The following is a 17,579-nucleotide window of genomic DNA, read 5'->3' on the forward strand; positions in this document are numbered from 1 at the left end:
TTTATTATTTCACTGCATTACTCTACACTCAAAGCCATACTGGAAAGAAAAGTGATTGGGTTTGATGGTAAGAAAATATCTCTTAAGAAAGTCTCTCTGATAGACAATGCATCCATTAATATTTACTCACTTGAGGAGAGGGAAATGTATTTTTGAGAGACTGGAGTCAATATGGATAAGGTATACAATCAACTGACACTTGTGGAAAGCACAGATATTTTGATCCATGAGAGGGAGAGCTCTCATTTTGATCCATGAGAGGAGAGTATGACTCCTAGAAAGGGAAATTTGTTTCTATTAAGGACAGAAGTAATTCTTTGGAGGCTTTCCACACAAGATTCACTACCACTGGAAAGAGCAGGCCTAGTATCAGAAATATATACTAATAGGTAATGTGGGTTTTTTGGACAGCATACCCTACTGTCCTTGCAATTCTGCACAGCTAATGCTGTGTCCTCCTCCTGGAGGTAATTCCATTTTAATTTCGTTTTGAGATAGAGAGGGAGAGAGAGAGAGAGAGAGAGAGAGAGAGAGAGAAGGGGCAGATAGATGGAGACACAGAATCCAAAGCAGGCTCCAGGCTCTGAGCTCTCAGCACAGAGCCCGACGCAGCGCTCGAACTCATGAACTGCAAGGTCATGACCTGAGCGGAAGTCAGATGCTTAACCTACTGAGCCACCCAGGTGCCCCGGTAATTCCATTTTAATATAAATCAATGATCTCCAAGTTGTAGGGATAGTCATTTTAGGCATAAATATCAAAGGAAGGTAGATTGGGGGTTATAAACTGTTACTTTTTTTATAGTTAATTTTACTATTTAATGTGGTGGCATGTACTCTGGGAGGTTTTTTTTTTTTTTTTTTAATTTTCCCTCAGTATTCTTTTAACATACAGGTTTTTTAAAATTAGTTCCAGGTGTACAATATAGTGATTCAACACGCCCATGCAACACCTGTTGCTCATCACAATAAGTGCAATAATTAATCCCCATCACCTATTTAACCCATCCCCCTACCCACCTCCTCTCAGGTAACTATCAATTTGTCCTCTATCACAAAATACCTATTTCTTGATTTCTCTATCTCTTTTTTCCTTTGCAATTTGTTTTGTTTCTTAAATTCCACATATGAGTGACATCTATGATATTTGTTTTTCTCTCACTTATTTCCTTTACCATTATACTCTCCATCCATGTTCTTGTACATTACAAGATTTCATTCTTTTTTATGGCCAAATAATACTCCATTGTGTGTGTGTGTGTGTGTGTGTGTGTGTGTGTGTGTATTTTCTTTATCCTCTCAAAAATCAATGAACACTTGGGCTGCTTCCACAAACTGGCTATTGTAAATATTACTTCTATAAACATAAAGGTGCATGTGTCCCTTTGAATTAGTGTTTTTTGTATTCTTTGTGTAAATACTTGTAAGTGCAATTGCTGAATCATAGGGTAGTTTTATTTATAAGTTTTGAGGAAACTCCATACTATTTTCCACAGTGGCTGCATAAGTTTCCATCCCCACCAACAGTGCATGAGGGTTCCTTTTTCTCAACATCCTTGCCAATGCTTATTCCTTCTTGTGTTGTCGGTTTTAGTTATTCTGACAGCTGTGAGGTGATGTCTCATAGTTTTAGTTTGCATTTCCCTGATAGTCATGTGATGAGGAACACCTATCATGTGCCTGTTGGTCATCTGTATGCTTCCCCTGGAGAAATGTCTGTTCACGATTTCTGTTTCTTTTTTAATTTGATTATTTGTATTTTGGGTGCTTTAACAAATTCTTTATATATTTTGGATTCAAACCCTTTCTTGGATATGTCATTTGAAAATATTCTTTCCTATTCTGTATTGCCTTTTAGTTTTGCTGATTGTTTCTTGTGCTATGCAGAAGCTTTTATTTCGATGAAAGTCCAAATAGTTTATTTCTGCTTTTGTTTCTCTTGACTCAGGAGACATATCTAGAAAGAAGTTGCAACTACCAATGTCAAAGAGGTTACTGCCTGTGTTCTCCTCCAGAAGTTTTATGATTTCAAGTCTTATATTTATGTCTTTCATACATTCTGAATTTCCTTTGGTATAAGGTATAAGAAAGTGGTTAAGTTTCATTTTTCTGCATTTATCTGTCCAGTTTTCCAACACCATTTTTTGAAAAGACTATTTCCCATTGGATATTCTTTCCTACTTTGTCAACGATTAATTGACCATAGAATTGTAGGTTCATTTCTGGATTTTTTATTCTATTCTATTGATCTATGTATCTATTATTGTGCCAGTACCGTGCTGTTTTAATAAACACAGCTTTTAATATAACTTCAAGTCTGGAATTGTGATGCCTCCAGCTTTGATTTCTTTTTCAATATTGCTGAGCTATTCAGTGTTTGGAGTCCTTTGTGGTACCATGCTAATTTTAGGACTATTTGTTCTAGCTCTGTGAAAAATGTTGGTGGGTATTTTGATAGGGATTGCATTAAATGCATAGATTGCTTTCAATAGTATATACATTTTAACAATATTTATTCTTCTAATTCATGAAAATGGAATGCCTTTACATTTCTTTTTTCTGGCTATTTTACTATTTATTTATGTTTCTTTGTTTTTTTTTCTTTTCCTTTTTTTCAATTTAAATATCACTTTAATTTTACTTAACATTTCTTTGTCTCATCTTTAATTTCTTTCATCAGTGTTTTATAGTTCTCAGAGCACAAATCTTTTACCTCTTCAGTTAGTTTTATTCCTAGGTATCTTATTATTTTGGTATGATTGTAAATGGAACTGTTTACCTAATTTTTCTTTATGTTGCTTTATTATTGGTGTATAAAATGCAACAGATTACTGTACATTTATATCCTGAAATTTTACTGAATTAATTTATCAGTTCTAGCAGTTTTGGGGTGGAGTCTTTCTGGCTTTCTGTATATAGTATCATGTCATCTGTAAATAGTGAAAGTTTTACTTCCTCCTTAACCAGTTTGGATGCCTTTCATTTCTTTTGGTTGTCACTTGCTGTGGCTAGGACTTCCAGTACTATGTTAGATAGCAGAAGTGAGAGTGGACATTCCTGTCTTGTTCCTGACTGTAAAAGAAAACTCTCAGCTTTTCCACATTGAAGATGATATTAGCTGTGGGATTTTCAAAAATGGCCTTTATGATGTTGAGGTATGTTCCCTCTGAACCTACTTTACTAAGGGTTTTTACCATGAATGGATATTAGACTTTTCCAAGTGCTTTTTCTGTCTCTATTGAAATAATCGTATGGTTCTTATTCTTTCTTTTATTAATGTGGTGTATCCCATTGATTGACTTGCAAATATTGAACCACCCTTGCAACCTAGAAATAAATCCCGTTAGATTGTGGTGACTGATTTTTTAAATGTATTGTTGGCTTTGTATTGGTAGTATTTTATTGAGAAGTTTTGCATATTCATAATGGATATTGGCCTGTAGTTTTCTTTTTTAGTAGTCTTTATCTGGTTTTGGTATCACGCTAACACTGGCCACATAGAATGAATTTGGAAGGCTTCCTTACTCTTCCTTTTCTATTTTTTTTTGGAATAGTTTGAGAGGGATAGGTATTACTCTTCTTTAAATGCTTGTTAGAATTCGCCTGTGAAGCAATCTGATCCTAGAGTTTTGTTCATAGGAAGTTTTTTGATTACTGATTCAGTCTCCTTGCTGGTAATAGATTTATTTAAATGTCTTATTTCTTCCTGCTTCAGTTTATACATTATATCTTATATCCACTTTATATTTATATTTTATATATTCTTGTAGTTTATATGTTTCTAGAAATTTATTTATCTCTTCTAGGTTTTCCACTTTGTTGGCATATAAGATTGTAAAAAAGGAGGAGGGTAGAGAATGGGCTAGATGGTGTGTATTAAAGAGGGCATTTCTCATGATGAGCACTGGGTGTTGTGTGTAAGTAATAAATGACAGAATTCTACTCCACAAACCAACATTGTACTGTATGTTTACTAAAATTTAAATAATAAAATAAAATAAAATAAAATAAAATATTCTTTTATAATTTGTTGTATTTCTGTGGTGTTGGTTGTTATTTATTCTCTCTCATTTGTGATGTTTTTGAATCCTTTCTCTTTTTTTCTTGATTTCATGGCCAGAGGTCTATCAATTTTATTGAGTTTTTCAAAGGACCAGCTCCTGGTTTCATTTATCTGGTCCATTGTTTTGTTTTGTTTTGTTTTGTTTTGTTTTGTTTTGTTTTCTATATAATTTATTTCTGCTCTAAGCCTTCCTTCTGATGGCTTTAGGTATATTTGTTCTTTTTCTAGCTCCTTTGGATATAAATTTAGGTTTTTTATTTAAGATTTTTCTCACTTCTTGTGGTAGCCCTTCATTGCTGTAAACTTTCCTCTTAGAATTGCTTCTGTTTTGTGGTAGTCAAGGCATGAAATAAAGAGCAGATGCAGCAGCAGAAACAACAGCAAAGATATATGAGGCAAGGAAAGGAGCACAGTCAGTAAGACAAAGGGGAGTTTGCATCAGGGAGCTGGCAAACTGTGACCCAAGGACCAGGTGCCTGTTTTTGGGAACTGAAGTTTTCTTTTTAATTGTAGTAAAATATAGGTAACATAAAATTTACCATTTTAACCATTTTGAAGTATATAGCTCAGTGGCATTAAATATACATGTGATGTTCATTGCCACTATCCATTTCCAGAACTTTTCATTGTCCCAAACTGAAACTGTACCCATTAAGCACTAAGTCCCAATTCTTTATTCCTCAGAGCCCCTGGTAACCACTATTCTATCTTCTGTCTCTATGACTTTGCGTATTCTAGATACCTCATACAAGTGGATTCATATAATATTTGTTCTTCTGTGCCTGGCTTACTTACCATGTTGTCGTTTCATCCATGTTGTATCCTGTGTAAATAAAGTTTTATTTGAACTTCTGCTTTGAATTACTTCTGCTTTGTCCTATAGATGTTTTATTTTTTCATTTGTTTCCATATACATTTTTCGTTTCTTCTTTTATTTCTTGATTGACCCAATCATGGTTTAGTAGTGTATTATTTAACCTCCATATATTTGTGGTCTTTCTAGATTTTTTCTTGTGGTTGACTTCTAGTTTCATTGATTTGTGGTCAGAAAAGATGCATGGTATGATTTTGACCTTCTTGAATTTGTTGAAGCCTGTTTTGTTGTCTAATATGCGATGTATTGTGAAGAAATTTCCATGTACACTTGAAAACAATGTGGATACTGCTGTTTGGGGATGGAATGTTCTGAATATATCTGTTAAATCATTCTTTTTCAGTGTTTCATTCAAAGCATTGTTGCTTGTTGATATTCTGTTTAGATGATCTGTCCATTCATGTAAGTAGAGGGTTAAAGTCCCCTACTGTTACTGTATTTTTATTCATTACTTTCTTTATGTTTGGTATTGTTTTATGTGTTTGGGCTCCTATGTTGGGTGCAGAAATACTTATACTTGTTATATCTTCTTGTTTGATTGTCCCCTTTATTATTACATGGTGTCCTTCTTTGTCTCTGGTTACAGTCTTTGTTTTAAAGCCTATTTTGTATGAAACAAGGAGTGCTACTCTGGCTTTCTTTTTACATTCATCTGCATGATAGATGTTTCTCTATCCCCTCACTTTCAATTTGCAGCTGTTGTTATGTCTAAAATAAGTCTTTTGTATGAAGCATATAAATAGGCTTGTGTTTTTCATCCAATTTGTCATCCTATATATTTTGACTGGAGAATTTAATCCATTTACATTCAAAGTAATTATTTATAGGTATGTGTTTATTTTCATTTTATTACTTGGTTTGTGGTTGTTTCTGAAGATTTTCTCTGATACTCTTTAATCTTTCTCTTTTTAATGTTTTGCTGATTATTTTAGTAATATATTTGTATTTCTTTATCTTTATTCTTTGCATAAGTGTTAGTGGTTTTTTTTTGTTTTTTTTTTAATTTTTTTTTCCAACATTTATTTATTTATTTATTTATTTGGGACAGAGAGACAGAGCATGAACGGGGAAGGGGCAGAGAGAGAGGGAGACACAGAATCGGAAACAGGCTCCAGGCTCTGAGCCATCAGCCCAGAGCCCGACGCGGGGCTCAAACTCACGGACCGCGAGATTGTGACCTGGCCGAAGTCGGACGCCTAACCGACTGCGCCACCCAGGCGCCCCTAGTGGTTTTTGATATATGGTTACCATTAGGTTTATTTAGAACCTGTTATGCATAAGAAACTGTTCTATATTAAGTTGATTGTCATTTAAGTTTGAACCCATTCTTTACTCCTCTCCTCCCCATGTTTCAGTATATGTTGTCATATCTTACATTCTTTTATTTTGTGAGTTATTTGACTTATTTTTTACATAAATATTAATTTTAGTTCTTTTGTGTTTTTTACCTTCACAGTGTCACTTTTGGTCTCCCCTTTCCACTCAAACAGCCCCCTTTAATATTTCTTGCAGGGCTGCCTTTGTAGTCATGAACTCTTTTAGTTTTTGTCTGGGGAAATATTTCTCCTTACATTCTGAATGATAGCCTTGCTAGGTAGAGTATCCTTGCCTGCAGATTTTCCCCTTCCAACACTTTGAATATATCATGCCTCTCTCTTCTGGCTTGGAAAGTTTCTGCTGAAACATCCCCTGCTAGCCTTATGGGGTTTCCCAAGTATGTTACTGTCTTCATTTGCCTTGCTGTATTTTTTAATTTATTTTAATTAATTTTTTTAAAATTCATTTTGACAGACAGTGCAAGAGAAAGAGAGAGAACATACACACACAAGTAGGGGAGGGTCGGAGATAGAGGGAGAATGAAAATCCCAAGCAGGTTCTGCACTGTCGGCACAGAGCTCGATGGGGCTCAATCCCATGAATTGTGATATCATGACCTGAGCTGAAACCAAGAATCAGACACTTAACCAACTGAGCCACCCAGATTCCCCTGTATTGCTGTTTTATTTTTTTCTTTATCATAGCATTTGCAAATTTTATTACAATATGTGTTGGTGTGGATCAGCTTCTGTTGATTTTGTTGGGAGTTCTCTGTGACTCCTGGATTGGGTATCTCTGTCCTTTCCCCAGATTAAGGAAGTTGTCAGCTATTATTTCTTCAAATTAATTTTATGTCCCTTTTTTTCTATCTTCTTTTTCTAGGGCCCCTGTAATAGCAATGCTATTATTATTTCATGTAGTCACTGAGTTCCCTAAGTTTATTCTTGTTTTGCATAATTATTTTTCTCTTTTGTTAAGCTTGATTAATTCCCAGCCCTCTATCTCTTAGGTCTTAAATTCATTCCTCTGCTTCTTCCAGTCTGCTGTTCATTCCATCAAGTGTGTTCTTCATTTTGTTAACTGAGCCCTTTATTTCTGTTTTTATTCCTTATTTCTGTGTTCTTACTTGTGGCTTCCAATCTTTTCTCCAGTCATGTGAGTATCCTTATGATTATTGCTTAAATACTCTATCAATCATATTACTCATATTTGTTTGACTTAGATATATGGCTGTGCCCTTGTCCTGGTCTTTCTCTTTGAGACAAATTTCTCTGTCTTCTCATTTTTCTAAATATTGGTACCTGTTTATCTGTGTTTGGAAAGTCTGCTATATCTCCTGTCCTTGAGGGTAATGATGTTTTGAAGAAGAGGTCCTGTAGTGCACCCCCCTGTTTTCCAGGGTCTGGTATATCCAAGAGTGTGTCCAATGTGTCCTTCATGTACTGTGATCTTTTGTTCTGGTTACTTTATCCTTCAGGCCAGTCCTTTGCAGATGTTCTCTTTGCCTATTTTGGGCAGTATTTGCTCCCTTGCCTGAATGTGGTGCATTTTAACTAGGTGTGCTCTCATGTATCTGTGAAATGAAATCTGTCAACACCACCACTGGAACTGAGACACTACCAAACTCCCAAGTTAGGAGATTTGGTATGTGCAGGGCTTTGGACCATTCTTCGTGGGGAGGGGGCCCACCACACTGGGACTGAGACAAGCAAGACTGGGAAGTGTGGTTCCACTGGATCAAAGGAGGGCAGAGCTTGGTGTAAACAAGTTATGTAGCTATTGTTAGGGGCAGACTGGTTTGCAAAGGTGTCTCTGTGTTTACTCTGAGGGATGGGGTAGGGAAATGATGTTGGCCAGTTCCTTTGTCCTTGGAAATGTCTCTCCAAGAATGCTGACTCTGAGACATGCTCTGAAATAAGCAAATAACATCTGCAATGTGTTCCTCATGTGCTCTTCAGATTTATGTTTCCATACTATGTGTCCTCTGGTTGTTTGCCTGCCTTCTTTCCAAAAGCAGCCCCAAAGCCCTACAGCCTCTATCACAGCCAAGCTCACTGACCTTTAAAATTCCAGGATTTAAGCCCCACTGGTTGCCCAGAAGTCACACAATTTGGCCCCTCTGGCTTTCTAAGCCAATCACTGTAGAAATTTGTTTTCCCAATGCTCTCTCCTGTATGTTAGTCTGTCTCTTGCCCTTCTCCATGACCAGAGCTCCCTTCCTACTACAGCAGCCATGATCCATTTCCTTCCCAAACCACATCTCTGCACTTCATACCTTCTTTGATGTGGTTTCTTCATACCTTTAGTTGTGGAGTTTGTTCTTCCAGTCTTCAGGTCATTTGTGGGGGGGGGGGTATTTAGAATGATTTGATAGCTATCTATTTGTATTTGTGGGACAGTACAGGACTAGAGTCCTCTTATTCTGCTGTCATCTTCCAGTTCTGCCAGGTATTTTATTTTATTTTATTTTTTTTAAACTTATTAAAATGTTTATTTATTTTAAGAGAGAGAGAGCATGTGAAAGCAGGGTAGGGGCAGAGAGAGAGGGAGAGAGAGAATCCCAAGCAGGCTGTACACTGTAAATGAGAAACCTGATTCAGGGCTCAATATCACAAACTGTGAGATTATGACCTAACCCAAAATCAAAAGTTAGACACTTAACTGACTGAGCCTCCCAAGTGCCCCCTGCTAGGTATTTTAGAAATTTAATCTTATTTTGTTGATGAGGATGTGGAGAAAGAGGATTTCTTTTGCATTGTTGGTGGCACTGAAAGCTGGTGCATCCACTCTGGAAAATGGTATGGAGGTTCCTCAAAAAGCTAAAAATAGAACTACCCTATGACCCAGCAATTGAACTACTAGGCATTTATCCAAGGGATGCAGGTGTCCTGTTTCAAAGGCACGCATGCACCCCCATGTTTATAGCAGCACTATCAACAATAGCCAAAGTATGGAAAGAGCCCAAATGTCCATTGATGGATGAATGGATAAAAAGAGGTGGTATATATATGTGTATATACACAATAGAGTATCACTCGACAATCAAAAAGAATGAAATCTTGCCATTTGCAACTACGTGGATGGAACTAGAGGGTATTATGCTAAGTGAAATTAGCCAGTCAGAGAAAGGCAAAAATCATATGACTTCACTCATATGAGGACTTTAAGAGAAAAAACAGATGAACATAATGGAAGGGAAACAAAAATAATATAAAAATAGGGATGGGGACAAAACAGAAGAGACTCATAAATATGGAGAAAACCTGGGGGTTACTGGAGGGGTTGTGGGAGGGAGGATGGGCTAAATAGGTAAGAGACACTAAGGAATCTACTACTGAAATCATTGTTGCACTATATACTAACTAATTTGGATGTAAATTTTAAAAAATTAAAATTAAAAACAAATAAAAATAAAAACAAAACAAACAAAAGTAATCTTATTTTATCCTAACAACAGGTTTCAAGATAAGAAACCAGAGATCAGAGACGGTAAGTGACTTGCTTATTGTCACACAGAAAATAGTTGGTAAGCTGGGGTATGAAATTAAGCTTGCAGACTTTATAGCCTGTGGGCTCGGCCATTCAAATTATTCTGCTAAAAGGGCTACCAGGTTGGCCTGAAGTGAGCAATGAGAACCACATATGGGTCTGTCTCTGGTGCATTGTGTTTTTCATGAGTGAAATATAAATTCTTGTTGTAACTAGGAGGGAAAAAAGGTGGATATAAACCCTGCTCTACCTGTCCTTGACAGAAAAATTGAGTTGAAATGACTTTTTAATATTAACATGTCAGACAAATTAGTGCCTTGTAAAGTACTAATTATAGCATTTCTCTTTAATTCTATAACAAGCTATCATGTAAAATGCACACATTAACTCCCTTTGTATTTTCCAGAACAATTTATTTCTTCACTAGTAATGAAGGAGATTTTATGTTCATAGTGTTAAATTCAACAATGCCAAGTAGCACAAGTGTGTCTTTTATTGAGGTGAAATTGGTATAAACACTAGGTTTCAGGTGTACATTATAAATTAACATCTGTATTCATGACAAAGTAGTCACATCCAAATTCTAGTTACCATCCATCACCATCTATTTGACCACCTTCATCCATTTTTTGCACCTCCAAACTCCTTCCCTTCTGTAAACATCAATCTCTTTATGTCTATGAATTTTTTTCCCACTCACTTGTTTGGTTTGTTTCAGTTGTGGTGTTTTGTTTTGTTTTGTTTTGTTTTGTTTTGTTTTTAGATTCCATTTTTGAGTGAAATCATCCTGTTTTTGTCTTTCGCTTTCTGACTTATTTCACCTAACATACCCTGAAGGTCCATCTATGTTGCAAATGGCAAGATTTATTTCTTTATTATGGCTGAGTAGTATTTTATTGTGTGTTTATAACACATCTTCTTTATCTATTTATCTTAGGGACATTTAAGTGGTTTCCTTTTCTTGGCTATTATAAATAATGTTTCTATGAAAATTGGGGTGCATATATATTTTTAAATTAGTGTTTTCATAATTTTTTGGGTAAATACTCAGGAGTAGAATAGCTGCATCATATGGTATTTCTATTCTTAACTTCTTGAAAAATCTTCATACTGTATTCCATAGTAGCAGCACCAATTTGCATTCCCACCAATAGTGTATGAGGATTCTTTTGTGTCCAAATTCTCTCCAACACTTGGTATTTCTTGTATTTTTGATGATAGCCAATCTAACTGGTATGAGGTAATATCACATTGTAATCACAATTTATTTGCATTTTTGTAATAATTAGTGATGTTGAAGATAACTTTCATATGTCTGTTGGCTCTCTGTATGACTTCTTTGGAAAATGCCTATTCAGGTCCTATGTCCACTTTTTAATGAGGTTGTTTGTTTGTTTGTTTGGGGTTTTAAGTTTTATGAGCTCTTTACATATTTTGAATATTAACAACTTGTTGGATATGTGATTTATAAATATCTTCTCCTATCAGTAGGTTGCCATTGTGTTTTGGTGATGGTTTCCTGTGTTGTGCAAAATGAGTTTTAGTTTGTTGTAGACTCATTTGTTAATTTTTGCTTTTGTTTTCCTTGCTTTTGGAGTCAGATACATAAAAACATCACTAAGACTAATGTCAAGGAGGTTACTGCCTATATTTTCTTCTAGGGGTTGTATTGTTTCAGATCTTGTGTTCAAGTCTAATCCATTTTGACTTAATTTTTGTGTATGATGTAAAAGAGTGATCTAGTGTCATTATTTTTTATATGACTGACCAGTTTTCCCGCAACTATATATTGGTTTTCTTCTCCGTTGTATATTCTTAGTCCCTTTGTCATAAACAAATTGTCCACATATGTATGGATTTATTTCTAGGCTTTCAATTTTGTTCCATTGATCTGCATGTCTCCTTTTATGCCAGTACCATACTGCTTTGATTACTGTGGCTTTGTAATATAGTTTGAAGTCAGGGAGAGTGATACCTTCAGCTTTCCTTTTTTCAAGATCACTTTGGCTATTCAGAATTTTTTGTGATCCCATAAGCTGATAGCAAGTTAAATCTGAACACAATCCAAAACTTTACATTTTTACTTCACCCCCTTTTATGTTGTGCCTTCCTTAACTAATTATTGCAGCTTTAGTTAATTTTACTACTTTTGTTTTTTACTTCCTTTGTGTGATTGATACACTTCTTTCTTGTGTGTTTATTGTTTACAGTGAGATTTTTATTTATGGATGGTTTTGTTATTATTTAGGGCTATTTCAAGTCAAAGAAGTTTCTTTAACATTTCTTGTAAGACTGTTTTAATGGTGGTGAACTCCTTCAACCTTTACTTACCAGAGAAACCCTTGATCTCTCCTTCAATTCTGAGTGTTAACTCTGATGGGTAGAGAATTTTGGTTTGGAATTCTTTTCATTTCATCACTTTGAGTATATTGTGTTACTCTCTTCTGGCCTGCATAGTTTTTGTTGAGAAATTTGTTGATTTCCTTATGGAGTTTTATTTATTCATAAGAACTTGTTTTTCTCTTGATGCTTTTAAGATTCTCTTTTTATCTTTAACTTTTGCCATTTTAATTATAATTTGTCTTTGTGTGCATCTGTTTTGGTCATTTTATTTGGGATTCTCTGGGCTTCCTGGACCTGGATGCCTGTTTCTTTCCCCAGATTAAGAAAGTTTCAGCCATTATTTAGTCAATAAGTGTTCTGGCCCTTTTTCTCTCTTCTTCCAAGACCAATATGTTATTTCACTTGAGGTGACTCAGAGATCTCTTAAGGAGTCTTTACCTTTTTATTTATTTTTATTTATTTTTTCTTATTGCTGCACTGTCTGGGTGATTTCCCATTGCTTTCTCTTCCAGCTGACTGATCCGTTCTTCTGCTTCATCCAATCTGCTTTTGAACCCCTCTAGTATATTTTAACATTTGATTATTATATTTTGCAGCTCTCTAGGTTCTACTAGAGCTTTCTTGTATTAGGTATCTCTTTGTTGAAGATCTCACTGTGTTCATCCATTTTCCTCTCGAGTTTGGTGAGCATCTTTATAACATTACTTTGAAATCTTTATTAAGTAGATATCCTATCTCCATTCCATTAAGGACTTTTCCTAGTGTTTTTTTAAGTTTATTTATTTTGAGAGAGATAGAGCATGAGCAGGGGAGGGGCAGAGAGAGAGAGGGAGAGAGATAATCCCAAGCAGACTCCATGCTGTCAGTGAGGAGTCTGAAATGGGGTTTGATCTCACAACCATGAGATCATGACCTGAGCTGAATCAAGAGTTGGATGCTTAATAGACCGAACCACACAGACACCCCTTCTGAAGTTTTATCTTGTTATTTTATTTGAAATACATTACTTTTTCTCCTTTGTCCTGACTTTCTTTGTTTATATCTATGTGTTAGGTGAAGCATCTGTTTCTCCCAGTCTGGATGGAATGGTCAGTGTAAGGTTGAGGAGGTGTGCTTCCATCTGTGCAGTGCTGTGGTAGTGTTAGCCTGCCAAGCTCTGTTTCTCCAATTGTTTCAGTACAATGCAAACATTCTTGGCCAGATCAACCAGGCATTCACAGGAGGTCCTTTGTGTGAGTAGCATGCGCCCTCTGGGGCAGGGGAGAAAAGTGTCACAGTGGAGGAGCACTGGTTCAGGGAAGCCCAACCTTGTGTCTAGTGAGGCAGCATTGGTTATGGAGGAGTGCTGAATTGGAGCAAGCCTGTACACCAGGTTTTGTGGAGTGGGAGCCATGGTAAACAAGTCCAAACTAAGGCAACCCTGTGTGCCAGGTCTAGCAGTGTGGGGCTGCAGAGTATTTCTGGGGCAAGGGAGCAATAGTAGCAAGGAAGATTAAGAATGCAAAAAATGGCACAGACCAGGCTAGCAAGGAATAAGAAGACTTAAAAAATAATGGTGTCTGCCACTGTCTCTGTTCCTAGACAGATGTTCAACAGATCACTGCCCCTTTGGTGAGACTTGTTAACTAATTTCCCTCCCATACTGTCCAGGAATTTCTCAAGCTACTACCTGTGTTTTAGGTTTCCTAGCAAGTAAGACTGTGTGTAAGCCCTTCAAGCTGTACAACCCTCTGGGTTTCCCAGATGTTAGTCCCACTTGATTTCAAAACTAGTCATTTTGGGGGCTAGCCATTCTAGTAAAGGCCTAATCGTCTGGAGTGCCCAATGTGGAGCTTAAGCCCCTTGCTCCTTAGAGAGGAACTGTGCATGTATGATCTCCTTCATGCTTGTGGGTTGCTGCATTGAAAGTAGGGGTCCTGGCAAAACTGCTTCTCTGCCCTTCCTGCCCATCTCAATGTGGCTTATCTTCCCCATTGTTGTGGAACAACTTTTTTAGTCTTCAGGTCTCTTTTGTGGAGAATTGCTCAATGTGTAATTGTAACTTTGGTGTGTCTGTGGTAGGAGGTGAGCCCAAGATCTTCCTACACTATGCTCTTGAAGACTCTTCTAAGGAGAACACGTCTTAAAGTATTATTTTGTTTTTAACTTCCTGTATCACAAGGTTTGTTTTGATGTAATTTCTCCTTATTATGGAAAAAGATCCTGAGGTTGAGATGGTAAGCAATTAGTTACAGGTCAGCTTTACAATCACCTATGGCTGTCACCTAAAGATCCATTTTTTTTTTTTCCTCAGCTTTGTTAGTCAGAGTGGTTATTAACTATGGCTCTGCCTTTAGAATTATTTGGTAAACTATTTAGCTTTATTTTTTTAAAGTAAGATGTGGTCCAGGTGTTCTAACCGAAATAGCCTTTGGTGGAGTTCAATAATTATATTAATTGGTGTAAAAATTATTATATAAAATTAATTATTCTAATATGTATGATTCAACGGTATTTAGTATATTTGTGGCACCTAGGTGGCTCATCAGTCTTCTGACTTAGCTCAGGTCATCATCTCACAGTTTGTGAGTTTGAGCCCCGCGTGGGACTCTGCTGACAACTGTGCGCCTGGAGCCTGCTTCAGATTCTGTGTCTCCCTCTTTCTTTGTCCTTACTGAGCTCATGCTCTCTCTCTCTCTCTCTGTCTCAAAAATAAACTTAAAAAAAAAGTCATTTGGTATATTCAAATTGCTGTGCAACAATTACCTTTATCTAGTTCCAAACTAATTTTATCACCCAAAAGGAAAACTCATACCCATTAAAGCAGTGACTCCATTTCTCCCACTCCCTAGCCCTGGCAATCATTTAATCTACTTTCTGACTGTATGGATTTATCTATTCTGTATATATAATGTAAAGGGAATTATACAATATGTGCCTTTTGTGTCTGGAAGCATTCATTTGCCATAATATTTTCAAAGTTCATCTGTGTTGTAGCACTTCATTCATGGTCATGGCCAAATAATATTGCATTGTATGGGTATACCACATGTGTATCCATTCATCAGTCCATGGCATTCAGGTTGATTTTTAAAAATCTTTTGGCTATTACAAATGTGCTGCTATGGACACTCATATGTGGGTTTTTTCATATGTAATATTTTCCATCATTTTTTGTGTATATAATAAGAGTGGAATATCTGGGTCATATAGAATTCTATGTAAAAAATTTAGAGGAAAAAACTGTTTTCCATGACAGCTATGCCATTTTACATTTCCACCAGTGATCTATGAAGGTTTCATTTTTCCACATTTTCCTATTTTTAAATATAGCCAGCTAATGGATATAAACTAGCTTCTTATTATGTTTCTGATTTGCATTTCCCTGATGGCTAATGATGTTTAACATTACTTCATGTATTTATTGGCCATTTAACTTTTAAATTTAGGTCTTTGATTCATTTTTAATTGACTTTTATATATTATATAAGGTAGAAGTTTAATTTCATTCATTGATATTTTGCTAGTATAATCCCCAGTACAACTTGTTGAACAGACTTTTATCCTTATTGAATGGTCTTGGCACCCTTGTAAAATATAAATTGGTCATAGACGAAGAGTTTTATTTCTGAACTCTCAACTCCATGCCACTGATATATGTATATCTGTATGTCAACACCACACTTGTTTTGATTACTGTAGATTTGCAATAAATTTCCAATTTGGGAAGTATGAGTCCTCCAAATTCGTTCTTTTTCAAGACTTTTTGACTATCCAGTGTCTATTGCAATTCCATATTACTTTAGGCTCAGATTTTCCATTTCTGTAAAAAGGAACATTGAAATTTGGTAAGATTTTGATAAGATTTCATTTAATCTGTAGATGATTTAGGGCATAAGGGCATATTGCCATCTTAAAATCCATGAATATGGTATACCTTTCCATTTATTGGTATTTTAATATTTTAATGCTCTTGTAAATACATTTTTTCTTAATTTTAATTGCTTTTTGCTCATTGATGTATAGAAATGCAACTGATTTTTGCATGCTGGTTTTGTATTCTACAAACTTGGTCAATTACTTTATTAAATCTCGTCAGTTTTCTTGTGGATTCGTTAAGAATATATATATATATATATATGTATATATACATATGTGTATATATATGTACACATACATACATATATATATATATATTCTTAACGAATCCACAAGAAAACTGATTAGATTTAATATATATATTTAACATATAAATATGTTAAATATATAATATAAATATATATATATATATAATGGATTATGTCATGTGAGAATGGAGGTAATTTTATTTCTTTATTTCCAATTTGGATATTTTCTTACATAATTTGTCTGACTAAAACTTCAGTACAATTGTGAACAGAGTTGCTAAAAGCAGATATCCTTTTCCTTGTTTCTATCTTCAAGGGAAAGATTTCAGTTTTTTTCACAATTGAATTATAATATCAGGTGTGAGTTTTTCATAAATGCACATTTACAAGTTTAGGAAGTTTCCTTCTAGTCCTAATCTGCTGAGTGTTTTTATCATAAAAGACATGTTGGATTTTGTCAAATGCTTTTTCTGCATTGATTGTGATCATCACTTTAATTTTCCTTTATTCTATTACTGTGGTTTATTACATTAACTCTTTTTATTATACTAAAAAACCTTATATTCATGGGGTAAATCCTACTAATTATGGTGTATAATTCTCTTTATACACTGGTAGATTTGGTCATTCATAATTTTTGGTAATGATTTTTGCACTCATTTATTCACAACGGGTATTGGTCTATAGTTGGATAGTTGTCTTTTTTTAATGTTTTCTTTATTTGGCTTTTGTATCAGCATAGTGGTGGCCTCAGAAAATGAGTTAGGAAGTGTTCTTTCCACTCATATTTTTTGAAATAGGTTTACAATGATTAGTGTTCTTTTTGAAATGTTTGGTAGAATTCACCAGTGAAGCCATCTGGTCCTGTGTTTTTTGTTTTTTGTTTTGTTTTTTTTTGTTTTTTTTTTCCTTTCTTCCTTTATTTTTCTGGGAAGTTTTGATACTTGATTCTCTTTACTTTCAGTAAAGTTATTCAGTTAATATTTTCTCTTTCTTCTTGAGTAATTTTTGATTATTTGTAACTAAGAATTTGTGTTTTTAGTTTTCATTACTTAAATGATTTGGAATTATTCATAGTATTCTTTTATAACCCTTTTTATTTATGTAAGATCTGGCATAATGCCCCCACTTTTATTTTTGATTTTAGTGATTAGAGTCTTCTTTTTCTTTTTCTTGGTCAATCTAAATTTTTTAAATTTATATTTAAAGTAATTTCTTTGTACTTTTTATTCAATTAATAAATTATCTGTTATATTTAAAGTAATTGTTGATTAGGAAGGACTTACTAATGCTATTTCTCTATTTGTTTTCAATATGTTTTATCTTTTATTTTTTGTTCCACAATTTCTTTATTACTGCTTCCATTTGATTTGCATTCTCATTCACTA

At 35.0% G+C, this 17,579-nt stretch overlaps 1 protein-coding gene across 3 annotated transcripts in view; it reads left to right on the forward strand.

Annotated features, from left to right (window-relative positions):
• The first annotated feature begins 3,014 nt into the window (after positions 1 to 3,014).
• The window catches only part of GPR174 (G protein-coupled receptor 174), a 96,197-nt gene continuing 81,632 nt past the window's right edge, over positions 3,015 to 17,579 (forward strand). For 2 of the 3 annotated variants that reach the window (XM_047844249.1, XM_047844241.1), the window contains exons 1-2: positions 3,015 to 3,154; positions 9,711 to 9,742. The gene's annotated coding sequence lies outside the window, so the exon portion shown is untranslated. The remainder of the gene's footprint in view (positions 3,155 to 9,710; positions 9,743 to 17,579) is intronic. The other variant, XM_047844250.1, reaches the window with a different exon arrangement.

Source organism: Prionailurus viverrinus, chromosome X (assembly GCF_022837055.1).
Source record: "Prionailurus viverrinus isolate Anna chromosome X, UM_Priviv_1.0, whole genome shotgun sequence".
In the NCBI taxonomy this organism is placed as follows: Eukaryota; Metazoa; Chordata; class Mammalia; order Carnivora; family Felidae; genus Prionailurus; species Prionailurus viverrinus.